This window comes from Scyliorhinus canicula, chromosome 10 (genome assembly GCF_902713615.1).
Source record: "Scyliorhinus canicula chromosome 10, sScyCan1.1, whole genome shotgun sequence".
In the NCBI taxonomy this organism is placed as follows: Eukaryota; Metazoa; Chordata; class Chondrichthyes; order Carcharhiniformes; family Scyliorhinidae; genus Scyliorhinus; species Scyliorhinus canicula.
In genome coordinates this window covers 46,790,869-46,818,610 of record NC_052155.1, presented here as the reverse complement: position 1 = coordinate 46,818,610, position 27,742 = coordinate 46,790,869, and the positions used below count along the sequence as shown (strand labels likewise).

Genomic DNA, 27,742 nt, shown 5'->3' with positions numbered 1-27,742 from the left:
TCTGACATGCTTGAAGTCATTCAGGCAAATAGCTGAGTGATCATTAATTCAGCTCACATCCATGGACCGTGCGCAGTCTCTATTTGCTGATTCGCAGGTTTTCAGAGAAACCACTCTCAGGGTGAGTGCAGCTGCAGGCTGGCGTAGGACTGATTTCTGCTTTGCTGCTGTGTTTCCAGACAGCCCCCCCCCCCCCCCACGCCCAGTCTGAAAGAAAGCACATGCATTTAAATAGCGCCTTCCTCAGGACATTGCCAAGAAATTTTAACTATTTGAAGTGCAGTCCCTGCTGAAAAGTGGCAATAATTTGCACAAGGCAATCTCCTACAAATAGCCATGAAAATGAAATGAAATGAAAATCGCTTATTGTCACCAGTAGGCTTCAATGAAGTTACTGTGAAAAGCCCCTAGTCACCACATTCCGGCACCTGTTCAGGGAGGCTGGTATGGGAATTGAACTGTGCTGCTGGTCTGCTTTAAAAGCCAGCAATTTAGCCCAGTGTGCTAAACCAGCTCCTAATAACCACTATCATAAGCAGCCATGTAATAATAACCATATATGTTTTTAATAATTTTAGTTGAAGGCTAAACGGAGAAGTACACCAATCTTCAAAATAGCAACAGAGAACTTTTAACATTCAGTTGTCAGCAAATAGGGAGCGGGATTCTCTGATCCTGAGGCTAAGTGTTGACGCCATCGGAAACGCCGTCGCGTTTCTCGATGGCGTCAACACGTCCTCAGGATCAGCAATTCTGGCCCCTACAGGGGGCCAGCACGGCACTGAAGCGGCCCATACCGCTCCAGCTGCTGATCCTCACGTCCGCACATGCGCACTGGCACCGGCGCCAACGCGCGCATGCGCAGTGGCTCCCTTCTCTGCGCCGGCCCCGATGCAACATGGCGTAGGGCTAAAGGGGCTGGCACGGAAGAAAGGAGGCCCCCTGACCGAGAGGCTGGCCCGCTGATTGATGGGCTCCGATCGCGGGCCAGGCCACAATGGAGGCACCCCTCGGGGTCGTTTCCACCCCCCCACCCCCCCCCCCCCCCCCGCTAGGCCGACCCCGGATCCTTCCATGCTGAGGTCCCGTCGGCTGAGAGCAGCTTACAACGGCGCCGGCAGGACTCGGATCCTTTGTGATGGCCGCTCGGCCATGTAGAACAGCCTCCTCTGTGCGCCACGCCTACCACTCTGGCGCCAATGGCGCCGATTCTCTGCTCTGCGGAGAATCGCATCCAGGTGGTGGGGCGCGATTTGCGCCGGTCGCGGGGATTGCCCGGCCCCGGGCTGAAAGAATCCTGCCCAGGGATTCAGCTAAATATCTAATTTCACAGTGCCTCCAACATTCGAATCATAGAACATAGAACAGTACAGGCCCTTCGGCCCTCGATGTTGTGCCGAGCAATGATCACCCTACTTAAACCCACGTAACCCGTATACCCGTAACCCGTATACCTGTAACCCGTATACCTGTAACCCGTATACCCGTAACCCAACAATCCCCCCCATTAACCTTACACTACGGGCAATTTAGCATGGCCAATCCACCTAACCCGCACATCTTTGGACTGTGGGAGGAAACCGGAGCACCCGGAGGAAACCCACGCACACACGGGGAGGACGTGCAGACTCCACACAGACAGTGACCCAGCCGGGAATCGAACCTGGGACCCTGGAGCTGTGAAGCATTGATACTAACCACCATGCTACCGTGAGGTAGCATAAGTTTGCCTCTTCTTTAAGGATCATAAAATCCTTATAGGCACAAGGAGGCCTTTCGACCCGTCTAGTCTGTACTGACTCTTCGAAAGAGCACTCTACCTATGTTCACTTTCACTCCCACCCCGCCCTATCCCCATAACCTAACCTGCACATCCCTGGACACTAAGGGGAAATTTAGCATAGCCGATCCACCTAACCTGTACATCTTTGGACTGCGGGAGGAAACCTGAGCACCCGGAGGAAACCCACGCAGACATGGGGAGAATGTGAAAATTCCACACAGTGACGCAAGGCTGGAATTGAACTGGGGTCCCCTGGCACTGAGGCAACAATGCTAACCTCTGTGCCATCATGCCACTCCTGTGCAGCACTTCATTGGAGTGTTAATCTAGATTTCGAGCTCGAGATCCTGGAGTGGGACTTGAACCCACAAACTTCTAACTCAGAAGCAAGAGTGCACTTACTGAGCCACGACTGACCCCTGTGTAAACTCTATATGTTAACTAAATTTCATAGAGCGAGCATGATAGCATGGGGGAGGGGAGCGCAGGAGAATGGGGCAGGAGTGCCTGCAACTAATTCTGGGCGGTGGTAAATTGTCCTACTTTAATGGGGGACGGGAAGGGCCTGATGTGAGAATCCTACCTGCTGGCTGCGGAATGTCAATTAGATTCATTAAGGAGTCACTTGAAGCCAATTATCCCAAAGCTCACTGGGAACTAAAGGAGCTCACAGTGATCTCCCGTGCCTCCCGAAAGCAAACCTTGTCTACCAGCTGGGGGTCCCTCGCTGACAGGAACTCAGCACCCGGCTGAGGGACCCAGCATCGGGAAGCTGGGGGGGTCACTGAAGGCCCTAGTCCTTGAATCTGACTCCCCATTGCCTACTCTCATCGGCAACACTCTACCTTCGGTCCTGTCTCCCCCCCCCCCCCCCCCCCCCCCCATCGATCCACCCCCTCTCGCCCATTTCCAAAGATCCAGCAATGATCCCTGGTGAAGGCCTCGTGGCATTACCAACAGCATCCACCACTCCCAGTGGGGCTGCCAACAGTGATAAACTGTTAACCTTGGTCATCTAATTTTCCCCCAACCCTGGTAACTTGTCCAGTGGGCCATTTTTCATACTTCAAACAATTACATTGAGTGATGGACAAATATCAGTCACGGGAAACAGAAAGGACCAGCCCATTCCAACTCGTATCCCACAGTCGCAGGTGTACATTTGCATCAGCTGCATAGTGATTCGGAGAAGGTTGGTTTGCCTCTTCTTTACTCAGGGACACCAAAGCCAATTGTAGCGCCCCCACCTGCCCAAATTGGGAATCAAGCCTATGAACCTCTGATGCAAATGTTATGACCAGCCCCAGGTGAGGTTCGGCCGAAAGATGGTGATCCAGGCGAGATCCCTCAATTTATCACTGTCTGTCTGGAATATCCCCAAAATTGTTGCAAACTCATATGACTGGCCTCATGTCTTCAACCCACTCTCTGCAGGTAGCAACAAAGGTTTAATCTAAAAAGGTCCCCTTTCCCTTGGATACCTTTAGCATACCCAATAGCTATATTTAAAAAGGAGCCAATTTAACCAGGCTTTCTTGAGTTAAGGTACAGTAAGTTTACTAACTTCTAAAAAGTTAAGGAGAAATGGTAAAACACTCATATGGATTAGAAGTACAGTAAGAAGTCTTACAACACCAGGTTAAAGTCCAACAGGTTTGTTTTGAATCACTAGCTTTCGGAGCACTGCTCCTTCCTCAGGTGGAAGCTTTCGGAGCACTGCTCCTTTCTCATTCACCTGAGGAAGGAGCAGTGCTCCAACAGCTAGTGATTCGAAACAAACCTGTTGGACTTTAACCTAGTGTTGTAAGGCTTCTTACTGTGCTCACCCCAGTCCAACGCCGGCATCTCCACATCAGAATTAGAAGTAGGAATTGAGTCCAATGGTAATGAAATATAAATAAAAGTTATACGGAACAGTCCTTGAGTTATGAGGAGTAGATAATGTGGCTGATTCAGGCTGATTCCAGTAGTTGATTCTTCGTTTCAGGTGGTGTGTAGCTCGGTAGAGATTTCAGTTCTTTTTCCAGCTGTAGGAAATTATACCCAGGGTCTATGGATGAAATAGCCATTCTTTTGCTGGCTGATCAACTTTCACAATCAGAGAGAAAGAGTTTGTGATATTCCTGCAAAAGCTGTCTATTCTGCAGGGACCATGCCTCAGTTACTGTATCATCTTCAGCGTGGTAAACTTCCAGCTACTTTTATCACAGCACACACACACACCCACACACACACAGATAGACATTAGGAGTTCTCTCTGCTAGCTTTTAACCCCCACCTTTGCGTATTCGATCTGGAGTCCACTAGTCAGTGTAGGAAATTATACCCAGGGTCTATGGATGAAATAGCCATTATGTTCTTTTGTCTTCACCAGAGATGGCAATCAATCTTTAGATTTTTTTTAGAATTCCTTGTCTCGAACCACAGGGAGGAGTTCCATAGCAGCCATTCCTGTCAGTGGCTAGCGGTGCATTCTCTTTTTTTTTAAATTTAGAGTATCCAATTTTTTTTCCAATTAAGGGGCAATTTAGCATGGTCAATCCACTTACCCTGCACATCTTTGTGTTTGTGGGGGTGAGACCCACGCAGACATGAGGAGAATGTCTCCTCACGGACAGTGACCCAGGGCCAGGATCGAATTTGGGACCTCGACATCGTGAGACGCCGCTGCGTTAGTGGTACAATCTCAGCCATCTACGGGCCCATGTCCATTATAAACATATAAAACTCAGATCTTTTAAAGTCCACTATTTCCATGTATAATTCCAGGGTTTTTTCTCCATTATCATAACACAAGTTGTATTTCCCATAGAACCTTTTGGTGAACACAAGTTTCAGAGGATGCTGTATTCAACACCTTCAAAAATGCCTGAACAGTGGCAGTAAGCATGGTTATGAAGTTACACCCATGTTAATCCATGCCCATATCTACGCTCCATGGTCACTTACCCAGTATCCACTACGCACTGTCCTCAGGAGCCATGGGATAGCATCAAGAATTATTTTCAAATCATTGGAAAAAATGAAACCGCTGATAATCAAATAAAACCCTGAATTAAAATCCACTATCATTCATACTAGAAAGAAAATAAACTGTAATTCTCAAGTGCCTATTCTGTTATTACAGCTTCTTAAACATGTCAATCATTCCTGGATCAATAGATCACCTGTTGAGCTAAAGCCATTCTAAGATTTGATAAACAGCCAAGCATTCATAATGGCTACAACTGCCACAACAAAAAGTGTTCAGCTACATTGCCTGAAACTGATAGATTTTAATGCATTATGATACTTTCGGATGTAATGCATGACAACACTTCCAAAATGGTGGTCAATGTAAAAATCTACTTACCTTTGCAGGGCAGTTTCCCATGATGAATTACTGCATTAAAGATACATCGACACAGGGCAGCACGGTGGTCTAGTGGTTAGCACAACCGCCTCACGGTGCTGAGGTCCCAGGTTCGATCCCGGCTCTGGGTCACTGTCCGTGTGGAGTTTGCACGTTCTCCCTGTGTCTGCGTGGGTTTCGCCCCCACAACCCAAAAATGTGCAGAGTAGGTGGATTGGCCACGCTAAATTGCCCCTTAATTGGAAAAAATAATTGGCTAACCTAAATTTATTAAAAAAAAGATACATCGACATTGCATTACAGCATCTAATTTGAAGGTTTTAGATGTTACTAAAATCGGCTGTCTCCCAGATTTTGAGCCCATCCTTGTCCTTTTCCATCACAATCTTTAATCTAATGGAGTTATGATCATCAATGCAAAATTCTCCTCACTGATACATCAATCCCTTGCCTGGCTTTGTTCCCTAAAATTAAGTGCAAGACCGCCCCCTTTCTTGTGGGACCTTCTACGCACTGGCACCCAACCTGGGTGCATTTTAAGAATTCCGCTCCCTTTAAACCTTTTACACTATGACTATCACAGTTAATGTTGGGGAAGTTGAAATTCTCCACTATCACTACTTTTACACTTCTCTGAAATTTGCTTACACGTCAGCTTTTCTATTTTTCTTGGATTGTTATGGGGCCTAAAGAACACTCCCAGCAATGTGATTGCTCCTTTTTGTTTTTTAAGGAAACATTATCAAATTCTTACATACAAAGGCTTAGCTATAACATACAAACAGTTGGTCATTTTTATTTGAACAATCTATCCCCCTCATCCCACTATCTTCTCTCTCTTATACCCTCCCCTCCTAACCCTCCAACCCCTTCCCATAATTGCTAGCCACGAGCAGATGCTCAAAGAAAGTGATGATAAGGTCCCACATGGGAGACGGATAGTGAAGGTAAAAGCAAATGAGATCCAAGGAAATTCAGCAAATTGGATCCAGAATTGGCTGACTGGCAGGAAACAGAGGGTGATGGTTGAGGGGTGTTTTGCTGACCGGAAGCCTGTGTTCAGTGAGGTCCTGCAAGGATCAGTGTTGGGTCCTTGCTGTTTGTGGTTTATATAAATGATTTAGGCATGAGCGCAGGAGGGTCGATCAGTAAGCTCGCAGATGATACAAAAATTGTTGGGATGGTAAATAGTGAGGAGGATAGCCTTAGATTACAGAAGGAAATAGCCGGACTGGTTAGTTGGACTGATCAGTGGCAAATGGCATTCAACCCGGATAAGTGTGAGGTGATGCACTTGGACAGGGCAAACAAGGCAAACAAGACAGGATAAACAGCAGGATCCTGGGAAGCACAGAGGATTAGAGGGACTTTGGTGTGCATGTACATGGTCCCTTAGGGTAGCAGAGCAGGTAGATTCAATGGTTAAGAAGGCATATGGTATACTTACTTTTATTAGCCGAGCATAATGTTTAAGAGCAGGAAGGTTATGCTGGAATTGCATAAAATGTTATTTAGGCCACAGCTGGAGTATTGTGCGCAGTTCTGGAATCCACATTATAGGAGGGCTCAGAGGAGATTTATCAGGAATGTTACCTGGGTTGGAGACTTTGAGCTACAAAGAGAGATAGGATAGAGTGGGGTTGTTTTCCTTGGTGCAGAGGGAACTGGTGGGGGACATGATTGAGATGTTTAAAATTATGAGGGACATAGATAGAGTAGACAGGAATAAACTTTTTTCCCTTTGGTGGAGGGATCAATGACCAGGGGCATAAATTTATGGTAAGGGGCAGGAAGCTGGAGACAAAGGATCATATTGGCCACTTCATCAAGAGAGTCCCTGTGTAATACTCAGACGGATTTTGTGGATTTGCCTTCCCACTTAGAATATGCAAAGCATGGTTTAAAAGCCAGCTGATAATTGCTCCAGGTTGTCTGTTGGTGGGTGTTCTATGAGAACAAATGTTGAAAATTGGACACACAAGTAAAAGCTAGCAAGCACAGACGCAGTAGCCCTGCAAATAGCCATTTTTACAGGTCATAGAGTAATACAGCACAGAAAAGGCCTTTCAGCCCATCGAGTCTGCACCTGCCAAAAACAACCACCTAATTATTTTTTTTAAACAAACATTTATTAAGGCATTTATGGTTTTTGTATCACATAAAAGATACAAATGTAAACATAATTCAGTACATAACACCCCCCCCCCAAACAACAACCATACCCCGCCAACATAGCTTACACACACAATTCCCAAGTTCCTGCATCTCCTCTCGCTGATCCCGCTTAAACTAAACTAAACTAACTCCCCCTACCCCTCATTCCCTAACACCGCCGCCCCCTCCCTTATTGAATCTGCTAACAGTTTAGTTTTCCCCAAAGAAGTCAATAAACGGCTGCCACCTCCGGACGAACCCTAACGTTGATCCTCTCAGGGCGAACGCAATTTTCTCAAGCCTGAGAAACCCGGCCATGTCGCTAACCCATACCCCCAATTTTGGGGAAGCTCTGAGTCACTGCATGCTAATAAGATCCGTCTCCAGGCTACCAAGGAGGCAAAGTCCAAAATGTCAGCCTCTCTCGCCCCCCGGATTCCCGGGTCATCTGACACTCCAAAGATCGCCACCTCTAGGCTCGGCGCCACACTCGTTTGTGGCAACGTGGACATGATATCGGCAAATCCCTGCCAGAATCCTCTTGCTTTGGACATGTTTTTGTGTCCATGCAACCACTGCCTCTTTAATTTAACTAAAATGTCCAAAATATAGGGCTGGATTCTCTGTTCCTGAGTCTAAGTGCGGACACCAACGGAGGATTCGTGGAGTTCCATATCAGAAAATATGGCACCGCACCCGCACCGGTGAGGGGCTAACGTCAGCAGAACACATGAAAGACAGTGCGGGAATCGCTGAGTCCATGATGGACAATCGCAGGTCTGACAAGCTGCAGCTGCACTCAGACTATACACCCCCACACACTGATCGACCCAGGGCACCAGGTTTATAGCGGGCTGTCAATAGCATGCCCAGCAGCATGGCTGCCCTGCCGACTGCAGTAATGGTGTTGCGTATCCGTCCACGCTGACCCCACAGCCCACCTCTTGGCCACCCCCCACTACTTCCACCCCCCCCCCCCCCCCCACCGGCCCCCCAGCCCTGGCAAAGCCCCCTGGCCAGCGGCATACTGTCGGTGAAGTATGGCGGTGTTGGACACTGTCCGTACTCCCTCTCTCTCTCTCTCTCTCTCTCTTTCAGCAGCCACCACGACAGGTTCACAATTGTTGAGGGCACACATGGGCCGCGCTGTGGAGCACCGGGGGTGAGCCCGCTAATGAGATGCAAATGGGGTTGCAACTACGCGCGGCGTCCATCACAATGACGCCGTTTTCAAGGGGGTGGAGCATCGCGATTTGGCGTCAAATGGGCGCCTGCCACGATTTCGGCACCGGGAGCTATTCTCCGCCCACTCGTACGCCCCGATTCCGGCGTCGGCCAACGGAGAATCCCACCCGTGGTACTTTATCGGATGGATTTTGAAAATCCATATGCACAACATCAATGCAGTAAGTTCATCAACTCTTTCCATTACTTCATTGAAGGAGTAGATAGGTTGACTGAGCAGGAGGGTGAGTAACCAACCAGCACAGATTTTATACAGGTATAAGAACTAAGGGGAGATGAGAGCTTTTTTATGCATCACATTACTATGACTTGGAATCCCTACCTGAAAGGGTGGTGGTCAGCAGTTTTAATGGTAACTTTTAAAAGGGAATTAGAAAAAATCTTTTAAAAATTCTTTCATGGCATGGGGCCAGCGATGGGAAGACCAGCATTTGTTGTAAATTGCACATTTGAGAAGGTAGTGGTGAGCCATCTTTTTGAATTGCTGCAGTACATGTGGTAGATACACCACTGCCGCTAGGAATTTGATCTGGTGACAACATTGAAAAATGTACAGGGTTGTAGGTGATGAGTAGGGGAGTAAGATTAGGGAAGAATCTTATACCCTTTAAGAATAAATGCACGGCAGGACCATTTCCACCTTCTGAGTTTAAGGTTGAGATATTTTTACAGATGGTAATGATGGACCTATATTCTGCACTTAGCCCAATGTGTGTGTGTTTCAGTGTGTCCTTGATGGCACAGTATAGACAACTCTGACTACATTTCGGCAACACACCACAGTCTTCTAGGAGGAGGATTCCTAACATGCTGCCCGTGCTATCCAATCAAAGAAGGTGAGCGGTGTTATGTTCTGTAGACTGGCCGAAGTGAACGATGAACGACAGAACATTTAGTTTAAATGATTTATTGTAGCGCAACTGCTTGGTAAGATAACTAGGATAAATAAAGTAATTAACTACTAACACTAATTAAGTATTCTGGAACTACTGCAAAATACGTCTATCCTCCAGCACGACCTACTCCCAATTCCCAGACCACAGGGTCACGTGATGGGTTTACACTGCCAGCTAATGGTCAGAGGTCATGCATAATATCATGCACAAACTTGCCTTATGCATATCATCACAAGCGGGACCCTGAGGCTTCCCTCCAGCAAGATCACCCAGAGGTGGGAACACGCCAGACCACTGACCCATAAGACCATAAGACACGGGAGCAGAATTACGCAGTTCGACCTGTTATATTATGTGATAGTAATACGTTGTTACTCTTTTGCTTACTTCCAGAATGGTCTGATGGTTGTAGTTTAGTAAAATTATCAGTCTTCAAATTAAGCAAATAACATTTATTGAATAATGAATATAAATATCTATGAGTTTGTTCACTTCTCTACAACTATAACTGATGATTAGGTAACTAAGTAGAAGTATAAATAATGTTTAACTACACGTGCCACTTAAGCTATATCTCTAACACTCTGCTCACTAGCCACTCCTGATACGAAGAGGTGGGAATCTCCTCTGAGTGCAGTTTATATACATGGATCTGGTGCTGCCATCTAGTGGTTGTCTAGCACCACAATACAGATGTTAACCCCTTACATACAAGCAGATATACAGATCACTACACGGCTCCGCCATTTAATCATGGCTGATATTTTTCTCATCCCCATTCTCCTGCCTTCTCCCCATAACCCCTGATCCTCTTATTAATCAAGGGCCTTTCTATCTCTGTTTTGCAGACACTCGGTGATTTGGCCTCCACAGCCTTCTGCGGCAAAGTGTTCCACAGATTCACCACCCTCTGGCTGAAGAAATTCCTCCTCATCTTTGTTTTAAAGCATCGTCCCTTTAGTCTGAGATTGTGTCCTCTGGTTCTAGTTTTTCCTGCAAGTGGAAACAACCTCCCCACGTCCACTCTATCCAGGCCTCGCAGTATCCTGTAAATTTCAAAAAGATCCCCCCCTCATCCATTTAAACTCCAACGTGTATAGACCCAGAGTCCTCAACTGCTCCTCATATGACAAGCTATTCATTCCAGGGATCATTCTTGTGAACCTCCTCTGGACCCTTTCCAAGGCCAGCGCATCCTTCCTTAGATGCGAGACCCTTAACTGCTCACAATACTCCAAATGGAGTCCGACCAATGCCTTATACAGCCTCAGAAGTACGTCCTTGTTCTTGTATTCTAACCCTCTCAACGTGAATGCTAACATTGCATTTGTCTTCCTAACTGCCGGCTGAACCTGCATGTTAATCTTAAGAGAATCTAGAACTAGGACTTCTTTGTACTTCTGATTTCCTAAGCCTTTCCCATTTAGAAAATAGTATATGCCTCCATTCTTCCTACCAAATTGCATAATCTCACACAACGCTCTTATATCTAAATTTCCATCGTGTTCACCTCTGAGCTCAACTCTGTGGGACTGGGAAGATTAAAGAGCCAGAAAAGGTATGATGGGCTGAATGGCTTCCCTCTGTGATCGGTAAGTTCCATCCACACTGAGGGAGTGCTGCATTGCCGGAGGCACTGTCCTTTGGGTGAGAAATGAAACTGATGCTCTGACTGACTGACAGTCTTCCCAATGCCTTATTCAGCATTTGTCCCTCAATCAACACCACTAAAACTGAATAATTGGCCATTTATCTCACATGCTCTTTGTTGAATCTTACTGTGTGACCATAAGACATAGGAGCAGAATTAGACTTCTCAGCCCATCGAATCTGCTCCACCATTCAATCAGGTCTGATATGTTTCTCATCCCCATTCTTCTGCCTTCATCTCATAACCTTTGATCTCCTAATTAATCAAGAACCTATCTATCTCTGTGTTAAAGACACTCATCTCCAATGAGCTAATTGATTGCTATGTTTGTCTACATTACAACAATTGTCATAATATACACCAATATATCATGGTGCAGACACACACACTGATTGACACACAGCAAGACCAATCAACACACACAACACCGCAGCCAATCACCAGTTAGAGCACACTCACTATAAAGACAGAGGGCATCAGTTTTCCCGCTCATTCGGGATGCAGCCTCTCAGAAGGACAGAGCTCACAGCTTAAAACACAGATCTTCACCATGTGCTGAGTGCATAGACTGGTTAGGATAGGCATAGATCTTTAGTTTAATCTAACATAGTGTCGACCCACGGTGAAAGTATGTTCAACAGTTTCTAGCTTAATAAAATAGTGTTGTACTATTTCAAGTGTTGGTAGCCTATATGGGTGTTACTGCTGAGGTGAACGCAGTCTCCACGGATCCAGAGTACCCAACACATCAACAATGACTGCTTCAAAAGTAATTGCAAAGTGCTTTGGTTGGCCCTGAACTTGTGAAAGAAGTTAAATGAATGTAATTTTTTCTTATTATAAGAGCAGTGTATGTGAGAGATTGAGTTGTCACTTTGGTGTATCTTCCGAGTTTAAGATTCAGACATATTTTTCCAGATGGTATTGATGGACCATTACTCTGCACTTAGTCCATTGTGTGTGTGTTCAGTGTGTCCTTGATGGCACAGTATAAACAACACTGACTACATTTCAAAAAGTAATTTATTGATTGTACTGTGCCTTGGCACATCTTAAGTATATAAAAGATGATACATCGGTGCAGGTTTCCTTTATTTTTATAACCTATGTTTTAACTGGTCCAATTGATATCTTATAGGGTTGTACCGAGGGAGTTTTCCCTGTACTGACCCTATTTATCGATGTACTTTGTTGATTATTCTTTTAGTCTACCATGTATGTAATGTGTACATTCCCTTAGCTGCAGAAAGATACTTTTCACTATACTTCGGTACATGTGACAATCAATCAATCAATCAATATCAGAGCTTGAGAAAGCAATAATTAATACTAATCTACATCTAATTTAATATCTAACCATTTTGGGTATTCTTTTTTTTTATAAATTTAGATTACCCAATTATTTTTTCCAATTAAGGGGCAATTTAGCGTGGCCAATCCACCTACTCTGCACATTTTTGGGTTGTGGGGGCGAAACCCACGCAGACACGGGGAGAATGTGCAAACTCCACACGGACAGTGACCCAGAGCCGGGATCGAACCTGGGACCTCAGCGCCGTGAGGCGGTTGTGCTAACCACTAGGCCACCGTGCTGCCCTCGTTTTGGGTATTCTTAATGGAATAAAAGAAAAGGAGCATCACTCTGCATCTAATTTGTGTTATCATCGAATTTGATAAACTGAGACTAGTTTTAGCATCACTGGCATCAGTTTACTCAGTTAAGAGTGGAGATAGCGGGCAGCAGGTTGGCCCAATAGTTAGCACTGCTGCCTATGGTGCTGAGGTCCAGGGTTCGATCCCGGCCCCAGATCACTGGCCATGTGGAGTTTGCATATTCTCCCCATGTCTGCGTGGGTTTCACCCCCACAACCCAAGGATGTGCAGGGTAGGTGGATTGGTCACGCTAAATTCCCCCTTAATTGGAAAAAAATAATTGGGTATTCTAAAATTAAAAAAAAGTGGAGGCAGAACTTTCTCCATCTGGACTGCATGTTTCCCGGCATATCTTCAAGCGAGCTCAAAATGAGATTTATGAAGCATTTTGATGAAGAGGGCTCTTAAGTTCAATTAAATGTACTGTGATTTCAGATCTCTCAGCTAAAGAAATTAGCTCATAGCAATCAATTCTAGTTTTCTCCAACAAATTGCCCTGTGACCCCTCCCCCAATTAATTTCTACTCTGTGACATGTAAACCAGTATGGTAATCCTTGATGCTTTCTATCCTGTCCTTCATGCCGTTTTGACCAGGCTGCTTTAATTAAGTCAGACAATTGTATGGTTCCCCGGCCAATTCACGATGTAGAATGTAGTGATCTGTACATGGTTATGTACATAAGGGGTTAATGGGAAATTGAAAGATCACTAGGGGGCAGCACTGGCGGGCATAAAAGCAGACGCAAGTGGCTCTCTGCCTCTCTTGGTCATTAGACTGTGACGAGAGCAGGAGCATAGATCTAGCTCAGGGCTACAGTGTGGTCAGACATAGCTATTGCATATAAAAGTTGTAACCTTTCTACTGGTATTGATCTTAAAGTAAGAACTCATGCAGTTGTTAAATTTTGTTACTCAATAAACCTTTAAATACCTCTGGACAACGTCGAGCCTTCTTTGTCAAGGTGCAGAAAGCCGCTGCCGCAATTGGATTGTTATGAGCCAAGGTTTAGAGAACCCCAAAGTGTATCATGGAGTTCACCTGACCCACAACTTTTACTAGATTGTGGTATGGGGAGCTCATGGCCCACTCTACAGGTGTGGTACAGCAGAAATGGAAAAGTATTTTTTAAAGCAAAACAATGTTTATTCTATGAACTCATGAACTCAAGTTAACCTTTTTAAAACAAACGGTGAACATCTTAGCAACTATTAATTCAAATACAACTCCCAAAAAGTACAACACTAAGTAATGCTTACGCTGTCCTTTTTACATCCAGAAGACTTACAAAAAACATAACCTTTAACAGAAGCACATCAGATTAAAGGCACGACTGAAAACATTTATATTTTTGAATTCACCAAATGATCTAGAGATAGTCTTTTCATGGCAGCGAGATCGACAGTACCCCTGCTCTGTCTGGCTTCAGCTCCAACACTGAAAACGAAACTAAAACACCCCTGCAGCAAACAGCCTAAAATGAAAGTAAAAAGCTGACAGGCAGCCCAGCTCCACCCACACTCTGACATCACTGCAGTAACATGAGCAGCAAACATTTCTTTTTTTTTAATATAATTTTTATTGGAATATTTTACAGAAAATATAAAACATAACGACAAACAATGAAATGCAACAAAATAACCCATAATAACTGTGACACCCCCAGACCATATCGGCGCATGTATCACATCCCCCCACCCCCCCAACCCTAATGAACAACAAAAGAACTTAAAAAATATTAAAATTAAATAAACAAACATAGTCATTGTCGGCCCCCCCCTTTTCCCTCCCCTTTTCCCTCCCCTTTTCCCTCCCCGGGTTGCTGCTGCTGCTGTCCCCGTACCCTATCGTTGAGCCAGAAAGTCGAGAAAAGACTGCCACCGCCTAAAGAACCCTTGTACCGACCCTCTCAGGGCGAATTTGACCTTCTCTAGCTTAATGAAACCCGCCATGTCATTGATCCAGGTCTCCACGCTTGGGGGCCTCGCATCCTTCCATTGTAGCAAGATCCTTCGCCGGGCTACTAGGGACGCAAAGGCCAGCACACCGGCCTCTTTCGCCTCCTGCACTCCCGGCTCCACCCCAACCCCAAAAATCGCGAGTCCCCATCCTGGCTTGACCCTGGATCCCACCACCCTCGACACCGTCCTCGCCACCCCCTTCCAGAACTCCTCCAGTGCCGGGCATGCCCAGAACATATGGGCATGGTTCGCTGGACTCCCCGAGCACCTGACACACCTGTCCTCACCCCCAAAGAACCTACTCATCCTCGTCCCAGTCATGTGGGCCCGGTGCAGCACCTTGAATTGGATGAGGCTAAGCCGCGCACACGAGGAGGAAGAATTAACCCTCTCCAGGGCATCAGCCCATGTCCCGTCTTCGATCTGTTCCCCCAGTTCCCCCTCCCACTTCGTTTTCAGCTCCTCTACTGACGCCTCCTCCGCCTCCTGCATAACCTTGTAGATATCAGATATCTTCCCCTCTCCAACCCAGACCCCCGAAAGCACCCTGTCGCTCACCCCCCTCGCGGGAAGCGAAGGGAATCCCTCCACCTGCCGCCTAGCAAATGCCTTTACCTGCAGATACCTGAACATGTTCCCCAGGGGGAGCCCAAATTTCTCCTCCAACTCCCCCAGGCTCGCAAACCTCCCATCAATAAACAGGTCCCTCAGCTGTCTGATGCCCGCTCTGTGCCAACCCTGAAATCCCCCATCAATGTTCCCCGGGACGAACCTATGGTTCCCCCTTAACGGAGCCTCCATCGAGCCCCCCACTTCTCCCCTATGTCGCCTCCACTGCCCCCAAATCTTGAGGGTAGCCGCCACCACCGGACTCGTGGTATACCTCGTAGGAGGGAACGGCCACGGCGCCAAACATTTCTTAAAGCGACATTCTCATGACAGTAACGCATGCTACATACAGTAGTGCTACCAAACACACTACAGTAAGGTAACAAAAGAAAGAGAGCACTGCATCATTGGAGATGCTGGTTGTGGGAGACACGGCAAACTGACACACATCAACTGGACATAAAAGACCCCATGACACAATTTGTAAAAGTCCTGGGAGCTCTTCTAATGTCCATTTCCAACAGAATCACAGAATATTATTGTGTGGAAGAGGCCCATCGGCTCATCGAGTCTGCACTGACGCATGAAAAGCCCTGTGCCCACCTAATTCCATTTACCAGCACTTAGCCATAACCTTGAATACTATAGCATGCTAAATACTCATCCAGATAATGTTTAACGGATGTGAGGCATCCCGCCTCTATCACCCTCTCAGGCAGTGTATTCCAGACCGTCACTACTCTCTGGCTAAAAAGGTTTATCCTCAAATCCCCCTTAAACATTCCAGCCCTCACATTGAATTTGTGTCACCTCGTAACTGACCCGTCAACTAAGGGGAACTGCTGTTCCTTATCCATCCTGTCCATGCCCCTCATAATCTTATACACCTCAATCAGGTCTCCCCTCAGTCTCCTCTGCTCCAGTGAGAACAACCCAAGCTGATCCAACCTCTCTTTATAACTTAGTTCCATTCCAGGCAACATCCTGGTGAATCTTCTCTGCACCCACTCCAGTGCAATCACATCCTCCTATAATGTGGTAACCAGAATTGCACACAGTACTCCAGCTGTGGCCTGACCAAAGTTCTATACAGCTCCATCATGGCCTCCCTGCTTTTGTAATCTATGCCCAATTGATAAAAGTGAGGAGCCCATATGCGTTTTTCACCACCCTATTAACCTGCCCTTCTGCCTTCAGCGATCTATGGACAAACACACCAAGGTCCCTTTGTTCTTCGGAACTTCCCAGTGTCAGACCTTTCATTGTATAATTCCTTATTAAATTACTCCTTCCAAAGTATATCACCTCTCACTTCTCAGGGATTAAATTCCATCTGCCACTTATCCGCTCATTTGACCATCCCACCTATATCTTCCTACAACCCAAGCACCGTCAAAACAATAACTAATTATTCATCCTATTTGTTGACTTGCTTTTTGCAACTTGACTGGAGACCAATATTTTCCACACTTCAAGAAGTGACTGCGAAGCACTGTTGGAGAACTGGAGAACATAAAGGGCACGGCGTTAGCTATTAAGCATGGGTCAGTGGTAGTATTCCTGCATTTGAGTCAGAAGGTTTTGCAAGTCCAAGTTCCACTTCAGACAAAATCTAGGTTGACACTGAAGTGCAGTACTGGTGGATGGCCGCAGATTTGGAGGTGCTGCCTTTGAGAGGAGTCATTTATCCAAGGTCCTTTCAGATAGTTGTGCAAGTTGTATAGTATGCTTTCAAAGAACAAAAAGTGAATTCTGCCAGTGACATCTTGCTCGCATTCCAAGCATTGTCCAGCATCTCTGACTTTGTCTATATAAATGTTTCTGGAACATACCTCTCCATTCACCTGAGGAAGGAGCTGCGCTCCAAAAGCTTGTGTTTGAAACAAACCTGTTGGACTTTAACCTGGTGTTGTAAGACTTCTTACTGTGCTCACCCCAGTCCAACGCCGGCATCTCCACATCTTATTCACTCTTCAACAAACATTACAAAAAACAGATTATCTGGTTTTTTGAAAATCACATTAGTAATCAAATCTTACTGTGTAAAAATTTGCTGCTGTATTTCTTTTTAAAATAAATTTAGAGTACCCAATTCATTTTTTACAATTAAGGGGCAATTTAGCGTGAACAATCCACCTATCCTGCACATCTTTGTGATGTGGGGGCGAAATCCACACGAACAAGGGGAAACCCATGCAAACTCCACATGGATAGTGACCTAGAGTCTGGATCGAACCTAGGACCTTGGCGCCGTGAGGCAGCAGGGCTCACCCACTGTGCCACCATGCTGCCCTGGCCGCTGCATTTCTTACAACACAAATGCCTACATTTCAAATCTGACTGTAAAGCACTTTTGAACATTCTGAGGTTGTGAACTCTGCAATACAAATGCAAGTCTTCCTTTTCTGCAAAATTGCAAGTTGCTGTCTCTTCAAAGTTGAGGGATTTGCACTTGTAGAGCAAGTGTCTCATTTCATTTTACACACAATTAATTACTTTATAAGTGCAGTCAGTCTGAATGCAGCTAAATGTAGCTGCCAAATTTTGCCTGAGACAAGGCCCCACAGGAAATGGGAGGAATGACCAGCTAAGTTATTTTCTTTAGTGCTGTTGGCTGTGGGAGGAACATTGGCCACGGCATAGGAGAATTCCATGTTCTTCTGTGAAAAATGACATGCGATATTATATCCATCCGCACAGACAAACTGCTGGTCCAGGGTTTTAAATGTGCCACCTGAAAGACTGTCCTTTCAACATTGCAGCACTCCTCCTTGAAGTGTCATCCTAAAGTAAAAGAAAAGTAAGCGTTATTGAGCACTTCTTATGCCGACCAGACATTTCAAAATACTTTGCAGCCAATGATGTACTTTCTGATGTGTAGTCACTGTTGTAATGTAGGGAACACAGCAGCTAATTTGCACTCAGCAAACTCCCACAAGCAGCAACATGATAATAACCAGATGATCTGTTTTTTCTGATGTTGCCTGAGGGATAAATGTTGACCAGGACACAAGAAATCGTCTGCCCTTCTTCAAGAGAGTGCCATGGGATCTTTTACTTTCATCCATAACCACAAGCGGCTCGGTTTAGCGATTCATCTGAAGGACAGCGTTTTTTAAATCCTTCATTAATCCATCTCCTAGTACTCTCTGCTCCCTGGCGCAAGCCCTAGTATACAAATCCACTACTTAGAACATCATTCCCCATCTCTGGCATCATCCTGGTGATTCATGCTCTGTCCCCTGCCCGGCTTTAATGTTACAACTATGCTGTGGTGCCCAAAACATGTTCAGTAAAACTACAACTAACTCTCCCCAGTAGCTAATGAGAATCAGCCACCTAGAATCATAGAACCATAGACTATTAGAATGATACAACACTGAATGGACCTGTGTTTCTTTACGTTTTAAGTTTCACCTTTAAATGTTACTATTGAATCTGCTTCCATGCTTTTTCAGATATTAGAAAGAATTACCTAATTTTGTCTATGGTTCTTTTGTATTTTTTTTCCTTTAACCCGTGTTCTTTCGTTACAAACACTTCTGCCACGAGAAACATTTTCTCCTTATAATTCCACAATCTCTAATTTGTCACATTGCCTGTCTGGCATCCTGGGTGAATAGAACATTCCTCTGTTAAAATTTGGTGAGGGCAACTCCATTGTCTGTGGTCAACAGCACAAACTTTGTGCCTCAGACAGCAACTCTATCCCTCTCCCTGGCGCCTGTCTGAGCCTGAGACAAACACTTTGCTGTTGTATTTTACGCTGAGAGGAGCTTCCAACCACCTATCGGCTCCATCAGCACGACAGCCTACTTCCATCTCCATGGCATCACTGGACTTAACAGTGGCTTCAGCTTATCTGCTACGGAAACTGCCTCAACTTGACTATTCCAGTGCTTTCTGGGTGAGTCATATTGCTCCCTCCATAAACCAACTCATCCACACTCTGCTGCCCTTTACTAACTCACGTTATGTCCCCATTCACCCATCATCCCTCTGCTTGCTAAACCGACATTGGCTCTACGTCTGGCCGTGCTTTCATTATAAGACTGTTTTAAAATCCCTCCATGGCTTCATCCCTTCCTATCTTTGTAATTTCCACCAACCCATTACCTACAAGATCTCTCAATTCCTCCAAGTTTGGCTTCTTGCACATCCACTATTTTAATGGCTCCTCCATGGCGGCTGTGTCTTCATCCCTGAGCTCTGGAATTCCCTCTCTAAAAGGTTCCAATTCCATTCCACTCTTGCCTTCTTTAGAATACTCCTTACATCCTGCCTCTTTGGCCAAGCTATTGCTTACCCATATACTAATACATCTCCGTTTCTGGATTGGTGTCAAATGTTTGTGTGATATCGCACTTGAGAAACGTCTTGAGACATTTTACTGCATTAAAGGTACTATATAAATAAAAGTTGTTGTTGTTGTTAATGCACCCAAAGTCATTGATAATTTTGAAAGCCTTTATCAGATCTCCTCTCAAATTTCTCAGCTCCAAGGAGAACAACTCTAGCTTTTCCAGTCCCTCCACCTGGACACTAATGATCCCAGGCATTCAGCCAGGCTGCCGGTGGCCCAGTATAACTGACCTCACCGACCACCAAGTGTGAAAATACTCCAGAATTCCCTTGTTGGCCCTAGTCACTAAAAGGTGCCTGCGCGTGGATTCTGGAGCTTGTCTTCATTATCCTCCACATTCATAAACAGACTGTTCACCTTGTCTGGAATCATCTGTGGAACCAAGGTCCATTTTGTTTTTGGACTTTTAGAAGAACAGGGGAGGAAAATGATGAAGGGAGCAGTCATAACTAGAAGATTATGAGCAGTAACCATGAAGGTTGTGGTTTCACCTCCGAGCCCGCGTTTGATTCCAGCCAAGACAAGTGGGAAGAAAGCCTTCTCTTTAATCACTGGCAGCGTGTCAGTGAGCTCGGAGCAGTCTGAAGCGTAACACAAAAAGTCACAGATGTGAACCCATATGATTCATACGTGACTCCATTAGCACTGGCCTGCTGGGGAGGCAGACACTCCTCACCAGTCTATGGCACAGTGCCACTACCTTGGTAGTTTCCAGCCTTTTCATTATGGGCAGCAGCACTTTCATGAACCTACCTTAATCTCTCATAGCCAACTCAAGCTGTGCTCTTCAGACAGCACAAGATTGCTTCCCAGGCTAATATTATGCAAAGCATTCCTTAGTTTAGTATCTGATCAAAGGAAACATACTGTGCTGCTCAGCTGATGCAGTATTAGGGTCTCGGTATGGACCAGCTAAGGGATTCATTTTATATGCCTGCAAGCTGCTTTGTGTCATTTCCTTTGAGAATTATGTCTGATGGATATTTGCATGACAAAAACTGCACAGATCTTGTATAATGCTTTAATACATTAAAAAATTTCTTTCCTCAATTTCACCGAATAAAAATGTGACCGTAGTGAAAAAGAATATTTGTTATATTTATGCAAAGATTTTTACTTTGAACTTCCGATAATCTTCCAGTTCCATGATTTTATTTTGTCAGGCCTGCCCTCTTCACTGGTGCAACATGGGCTTCTGGGCTCTCTCCCAAGTGTCTGCTACTCATGTGTAGGCCATGATAATGAGTGCCAACAGGCACTTTGACTATGGGGGAAGGTTCACCATAACCAAGCTCGATCTTGCCATCGCATCCATGTTACTGGAACTCTACAACAGAGCTTCTCAAACTTCCAGATCTATCAGTTACCCATAGACTCTACTAGGTTTAATATTTTAACCCCTTTAATACCCAAGCATTTTACAGAATGTGCAAATTGGTAATACTGTACACCTATATCCAACAATGGATCAACAGTACTAATTGCCATTAATGTGGTGGAGGAAATGATTTGTGCATGCATAGGTGAAAAATGATTGTCATGATAGGTGACAGCTGATTCTTAGGTTAGGATGAAGATCTTTTTTTCACACAGGTGACGACACCACAACCTTGGCAATCCTGTCTGATAATTCAGGCAAATGTGTTCACATTTGGATCCAAAATACAACCAAATACTTTTGTTGGAACTTAACCTTTAGTTCATTACATGTTATTTTATTGACAAGTCTTATGGCATTGGTATTGTGGACCCAGCTGCTTTTGTTTTCCATTGAGGGAAAGTAATCGGTTTGGTTTGTTGCACTTTACTGGCTCAATCAGGTTTCTTTTGCTCTTTGAGTGACTTGGAGATAGTTAGTTTATCTTAAAACCTTTTTCTTTACACCATTTACATCCAATGATGTAAGTACGTTATTTTCTGGACACACTGGCTTGCAAGGGCAGCATTTATTGTCCAGTAAGTACCTTCTTGTAATTCACTGCGTAGTTACACCCGCAATGCATTTAAGAAAGGAGTTCCAGATTTTGAAACTAGTGGCAGTAAAGGATTGGCCATATCCTTTATACATATGCTGTACTGTTCTATGCTCGTTATTGTGCCAAGTGAGGATATTGTGTGGTTTGGATGGGAGCTTTCAGGTGGTGGTGTCCCCGACCTTATGTTGGACAGAAGGTAACTGTTAAAGCAGATGGAGATGGTTAGACTGAGGGCACTATCCTGTGATATCCTGGGGCTGAGATGATTTGCCTCCAACAACCACAACCACATGATACGTAGCTCAATTCTGAGCGCCAGACCACACCCTGCTGGGAGAGAGTGGGAATAGGTGTAAATAATAACTTGACCTTTGAGTGAAGTTCAAAGAAATGTGCAAAGAACTTTTCATTAAAAATTTTTTTTTAGAGTACCCAATTCATTTTTTCCAATTAAGGGGCAATTTAGCGTGGTCAATACACTTAGCCTGCACATCTTTGGGCTGTGGGGGCGAAACCCACGCAAACACGGGGCAAATGTGCAAACTCCACACGGACAGTGACCCGGATGGGATCGAACCTGGGACCTCGGCGCCATGGGGCAGTAGGGCTAACCCCCAAGAACTTGTCACTTGACAGCCATCAAACCTCTGTATAGTGCAATGGACTGACCTGCTAGCTTCTCATCTCATTACATAGAACAAAAACAATTCTGTACTTCAAGGGGCCAAGGTTTTATAAAGTTGTAATGAACTCCAATTGGCTTTATTGGTTGGCCAATTGGAGTATGAGCTCCCTCAATGATAGCTTATTGAGGGGGCCCATATAATCACCTGTGTAGGCTTTGTGAGCCAGTCTTAAGTTGACTGGACCGCTAGCAGCACTGTTTGTAGCTGCTCCTGTAACATCGTTATTGTAAATAAATATTGGTGTGGTGACGGTACTCCTGCCTCCCGTGGATTACTACAAAAGTCAACAAACTTCACAGCATTATCGAGGACTTCTTTCAAGTTGGTAGGCATGCTTTTGGGTACAAGTGCTTCACTATGTCTACTACACTGCACCACATCACACTGGGAATGAATGCGTTGATATGTGTCACTCCACCCCTGATGCTATCAGTTATTGACTTTGCTGCATCAGTGAAGATGCCAATTCATTTTGAGCAGATATATATCACGTTGATTTATTATGCTGTCAAGCAACCAGGAAATCTCCTGGTGTCCACCTCGGTATCATTTGGCAAAACAATACGTCTTCTTGCATTTCCCCTTCATGTATACAGCTCCCATGCTGGGAACAAGAAGTTTATACTGGGTGAATGGACTTGGAAGAATTATGAATTAGCATGGGGCTTATGAGGAGCCATATGGGTGGGAGGAAGCGTGGGTTCACATATAGGGGGGCATGATGGCATGAGTGAGACCTTCTTGTAAACATGAACAACATTAGGTAGCAAACAGTTAAATAGTTCAAAGGAGGAAATTTCCACTTCAATTGGGTTACTCGAAAATTCATCCCAAGAACATCTAAAATCGTCATCTGAACAAAGTAATCAACAGACACAGTTTGCTATTTGGGAGTTCTAACAATGGAATAGATGAGGCAATTGGTTAAATTTGAATGGTGTGTCTCACGTCGGCGAGGTCCCAGGCTCGATCCTGGCTCTGGGTCACTGTCCCTGTGGAGTTTGCACATTCTCCCCATGTTTGCATGGGTTTCGCCCCCACAACCCAAACATTTGCAAGGTAAGTGGATTGAACACGCTAAATTGCCTCTAAATTGGAAAAAATGAATTGGGTACTCTAAATTTATATTTTTTTTAAATTGATTGGTGTGCAGCCGAGTCACTTCAATCCTGCCCATATTTTTGGGAAAACACCGAGACTTCAGGGCTCTCTTCTAAGATTGCAAGCGATGTCTACTTTTACTGAGAAACCATGCACTGTAAATGAAGAGAGAAGAGTAGAAGAGTGTGTGAGTGAGATTACATGAAGGGAGCACATGAGAGAGGGGGAAGGAGTTTGTGAGAAAGCTGAGGGAGCCAAGTGAGTGAGTGAGTGTGCAGGATTGGAGGGGATGTGCAAGAGAATCCGTCATTAGATAATTTCCTCTGCCTGCCTCCAGAGTTGACTCATATTCCTGCAGGGATGTGTGTCCTATAGTTTGGAAATTGCTGTTCTATATAAAGAAGGAGTCATGATTCCCAAATTTTCTTCCAGACAATGATAAAGGCTGGAATTTTCCGGCTGTTCGCTGGCGACAGGATTCTCTGATTCTGCCGGCAACACACTCCCACCTGTGGGTTTCCCGGCGGCATCAAGTGGCTTCAAGAAAAATTCCCATTGACAGCGGTGGGAGCAGACAATCCCGCCACCAGTGAATGGTGCACCACCCCCTTCTGCTGGGAAACATGCGTCTGGAAGCCTGGAGAAACCCGCCCATACTTTTGAAGTATAGTTTTTTTTAAAATTTAGAGCACCCAATTATTTTTTATGCAATTAAGGGGCAATTTAGCGTGGCCAATCCACCTAACCTGCACATCTTTGGGTTGTGGGGGTGAAACCCACACAGACATGGGGAGAATGTATAAACTCCACACGGACAGTGACCCAGGGCCGGGATTCGAACCCGGATCCTCAGCGCCGCAGTCCCAGGGCTAACCACTGCTCCACATGCCGCCCTCTTTTGAAGTATAGTTACTAAATAATGGCAGAAAAATGGCACAGCAAGATCCACAAACGACAAGGAAATAAATGGCCAGAAGCCTCCACTCTAATGCCCGGTACAGCACGGTTCAATGCAATGGAAAGGTCACGCTATGTAGCAACAATATGCCTCAGTCTGAAACTGAATAGAATCCACAGCTGGAGAACACTGCTGTGTTTCCAACACAGCGCAGGGACTACACTTCAAAAATTGTTGAATGACTGTCAAATACTTTGGAACACTCTGAGGACTTAAAATTCACTGTATAAATGAAATTCTTTCCTTTATTTAACTCTAATATCCTACAGGCCTCAGTAATGTATCGTTTTAGCCCTATATCTACAACCACCTGGGCCCCAGGAGACTTCAAGTTTAAATCAGATACCAATTGAACAATGTCCCAGCCCTTATCCCCTGCTCAAGGATAGGCTCAAAGGTGGGTCCGGACAATCCCTCTACTCCAGGTAGGTGAGCACCTGAGTATTTGGGCAAACAAGTGCTGAGTGGTTCTTGTGCCTGTTCACCCCAAGTAAAGTGCCCGCTTTGGAAGCCAACATTGGACACAGTTCCACTGCAACTTGTTTATGTGCGCCTACGATGAATTAAATGTACACCTCTTTGGAACTGTGCGGAAAGCCATGCTGGAGCTATCAGGGTAGATTATAAAATTTTACATTCTTTGCACAAAGCTTCGCATGGCGGGAGCATATTTCAGAAATTTGTCTGTGGAAAGCCATGTGCAACCATTAACATGAAAAATGAATGGATGGAATAGTGTGTCAGTGGCAAATGAGGCAGATTGTTATAATTTGTAACTCCACAAATATGGCCAGAACTCCCTTCTGCGAACACTAACTTGTAAAACCTATACTTCTCTAAAATGCAACTTTGTCCCTCGCTATCTTGCAGTCCATAAATGGTAGACATGACTGTCATGTGTTTCTGTATGAGTGCGTGACACAGTTCCTCATCCCACTAATTTAATGAGAGTGATTTCTGCTCCATTAAACGGGTAGCAGAGAGAAGAATTTGTTATGGACAGGTTATTTGTTATGAACATGTTAGCCATTTGGATGATCACATGCTGAACAGAAGTTTCAATCTTTATTGATGTGCAAAACTACAGCCATCAAAACAGTAACACCAGCTTTGTTTTTTCCCCATTCATCTGTCTGAGAAAATGTATCCCTTTGGGTGAACATCCCTTTAAGAAGCTACTCATTAAGTAGAGTGTACCATGCAAAGTTCAAAAAGAATAAGTGACCGTCAATACTTTCAGACGGAGAAATAATTTATCGACAGGTCACCTTATTGATGTTTGAGTTACTTCCATCAGCCTAAGGAGCCGATGTCTGCCTTCCATTCAAACAATGTTTTAAAGAAATCCAAGATTACTCTCTGAGCTGAGTCTGCAATAACTCCATTGCTTAATCGGTGGCCATTAAGATATTCTAGTCCAGCAATTGCCTGGAATGGTACTGTGGGCTATTGATTTCTTGCCTGGAGATGAGCTGGGTTACATTTACTGATACTGCTTTGTCTGCAGGTGTAGTCTAAAAATACACAGCTTCGTTGACTTGGAGCAGGCAGCCCTGCAGCTATATATAGCTATAATACTCAATGAGCTGGCGACTCAAGCAGCCAGCTCTCAGTTGAAGCTGCCTGTCCTCTTGCATTTGAGAAATTGCTGGCAGTTAGCGTTGGATTCTACATTTCAGGGAACTTTTGGCTGAAATTCCCTTTATTTCCTGCAAATAATCTCCCCCAGTTTCTCTTCTGACTTGCACTGGTGTACGCTGCTACCCATGGTTTGCCAGTAGCTTGCTTGCAAGGCCAGGATGAGAAATCTTGGGCCCTGGTGCTTCTTCTGTTTCTGGACCCCTCATCTTACCATTCCCCCCACTTTGACCCTCCCCACATATCCTTTTGAGTCTGAAGATTGGGAGCCATACTCAGAGTGGGGGCGAACTGTTTATATAAGTTTGTAAAAACTTCTTGTACTTGTTCATGGTGCCTCTATTTATAAAGCCCTTCGAAAGCTCAGGTTTCGGTATGATACACTTTACAACCACAGCTTTGTCTGATAATTACACACAACTTAGTCGTCCATATTATGCAACCAGCTCGTACATCTTTGAACCTGGCCCTATGCAATATCTAGACAGCAACATCAAAAAGATTTGAACCCCAAGCTCCACGAACAACAATCCTATGCACAAATGAGAATATCTTGAACCAATGGTGATGTATTCTTTTTTTAAGATATTTTTTTATTCTCCTTTTTCACATTTTCTCCCAAATTTACACCCAACAATAAACAATAATCAGTAGTGAATGTAATGTCAGGGCAGCACGGTGGCGCAGTGGGTTAGCCCTGCAGCCTCACGGTGCCGAGGTCCCAGGTTCGATCCCGGCTCTGGGTCACTGTCCGTGTGGAGTTTCCACATTCTCCCCGTGTTTGCATTTGTTTCACCCCCACAACCCAAAAATGTGCAGGGTAGGTGGATTAGCCACACTAAATTGCCCTTAATTAGAAAAAATTAATTGGGTACTCTAAATTTATAAAAAAAAGAAAGAAAACAAAATACATTTAAAAAAAATGAATGTAATGACAATCCCAATATCAATAACAATGGTGATGTATTCTATTGACATATGACTCCTGGTTTCACTTTCAAGTTTAAAAATGGCAAAACGTTCCAGTAAATTAGCACCAGCTAACCCACCTGTGCTATTTCTATCTACACAAGTGTTTTGTTGACAAAAAAATTACACTTTGTACTGATTGATAAATATTTTCTCATTTTAAATTGGAACTAACCACACTTATGAATGCCCAGCATGGGGTATATAACAGGAAAGCAAAGTAATGAAGATGCTGGAAATCTGAAATATAAACAGAAACTGCTAGAAATACTCAGCAGGCCAGGCAGCATCTGCGGAAAAAGAAACAGTGAGTGCGATTTAATAGAAAAGTTTCTAAGGGCACGATCCAATGGCCACGCTGCGCCGGAAAAGCAGCTCGCCGTGGCGCAGTGTGGCCGATAAAAGCTGGGAGACCTCGCTCCCAGGATCTACCTACTCGCAACGCCTCACGAGATCCAACACGATCTTGTGAGACGTTACGATGGCAATCCTGCCCACTGTGGGCCGGATCACCGTTTGGCAAATCTTCATATTAGAGTGCGACAATAAGGCTCATTCTAATGTGCAGATTCCTGAGGTACCTGAGGCTTTGGGATTCATCCCCTTTGTCTTGGAGACCACGGTCCCCACAAATGGGGACCAGATGAAATGGTACTCGTGGGGGTCTCCCAGAGGATGGGAGGCCTCCAGCTGCATGTCCTTTGGGCAGTGTAGTGCCCTTGTACTGCTGGTGCCACCTGCGCACCCT

General features: G+C 44.9%; 1 long non-coding RNA gene across 1 annotated transcript; it reads left to right on the top strand.

Annotated features, from left to right (window-relative positions):
- On the top strand, nucleotides 1-24,882 carry LOC119972925. Its single transcript, XR_005462175.1, has 3 exons — nucleotides 1-121; nucleotides 9,260-9,370; nucleotides 24,657-24,882. It is a non-coding gene; the product is annotated as an uncharacterized LOC119972925 (long non-coding RNA).
- Nucleotides 24,883-27,742: the final 2,860 nt, after the last annotated feature.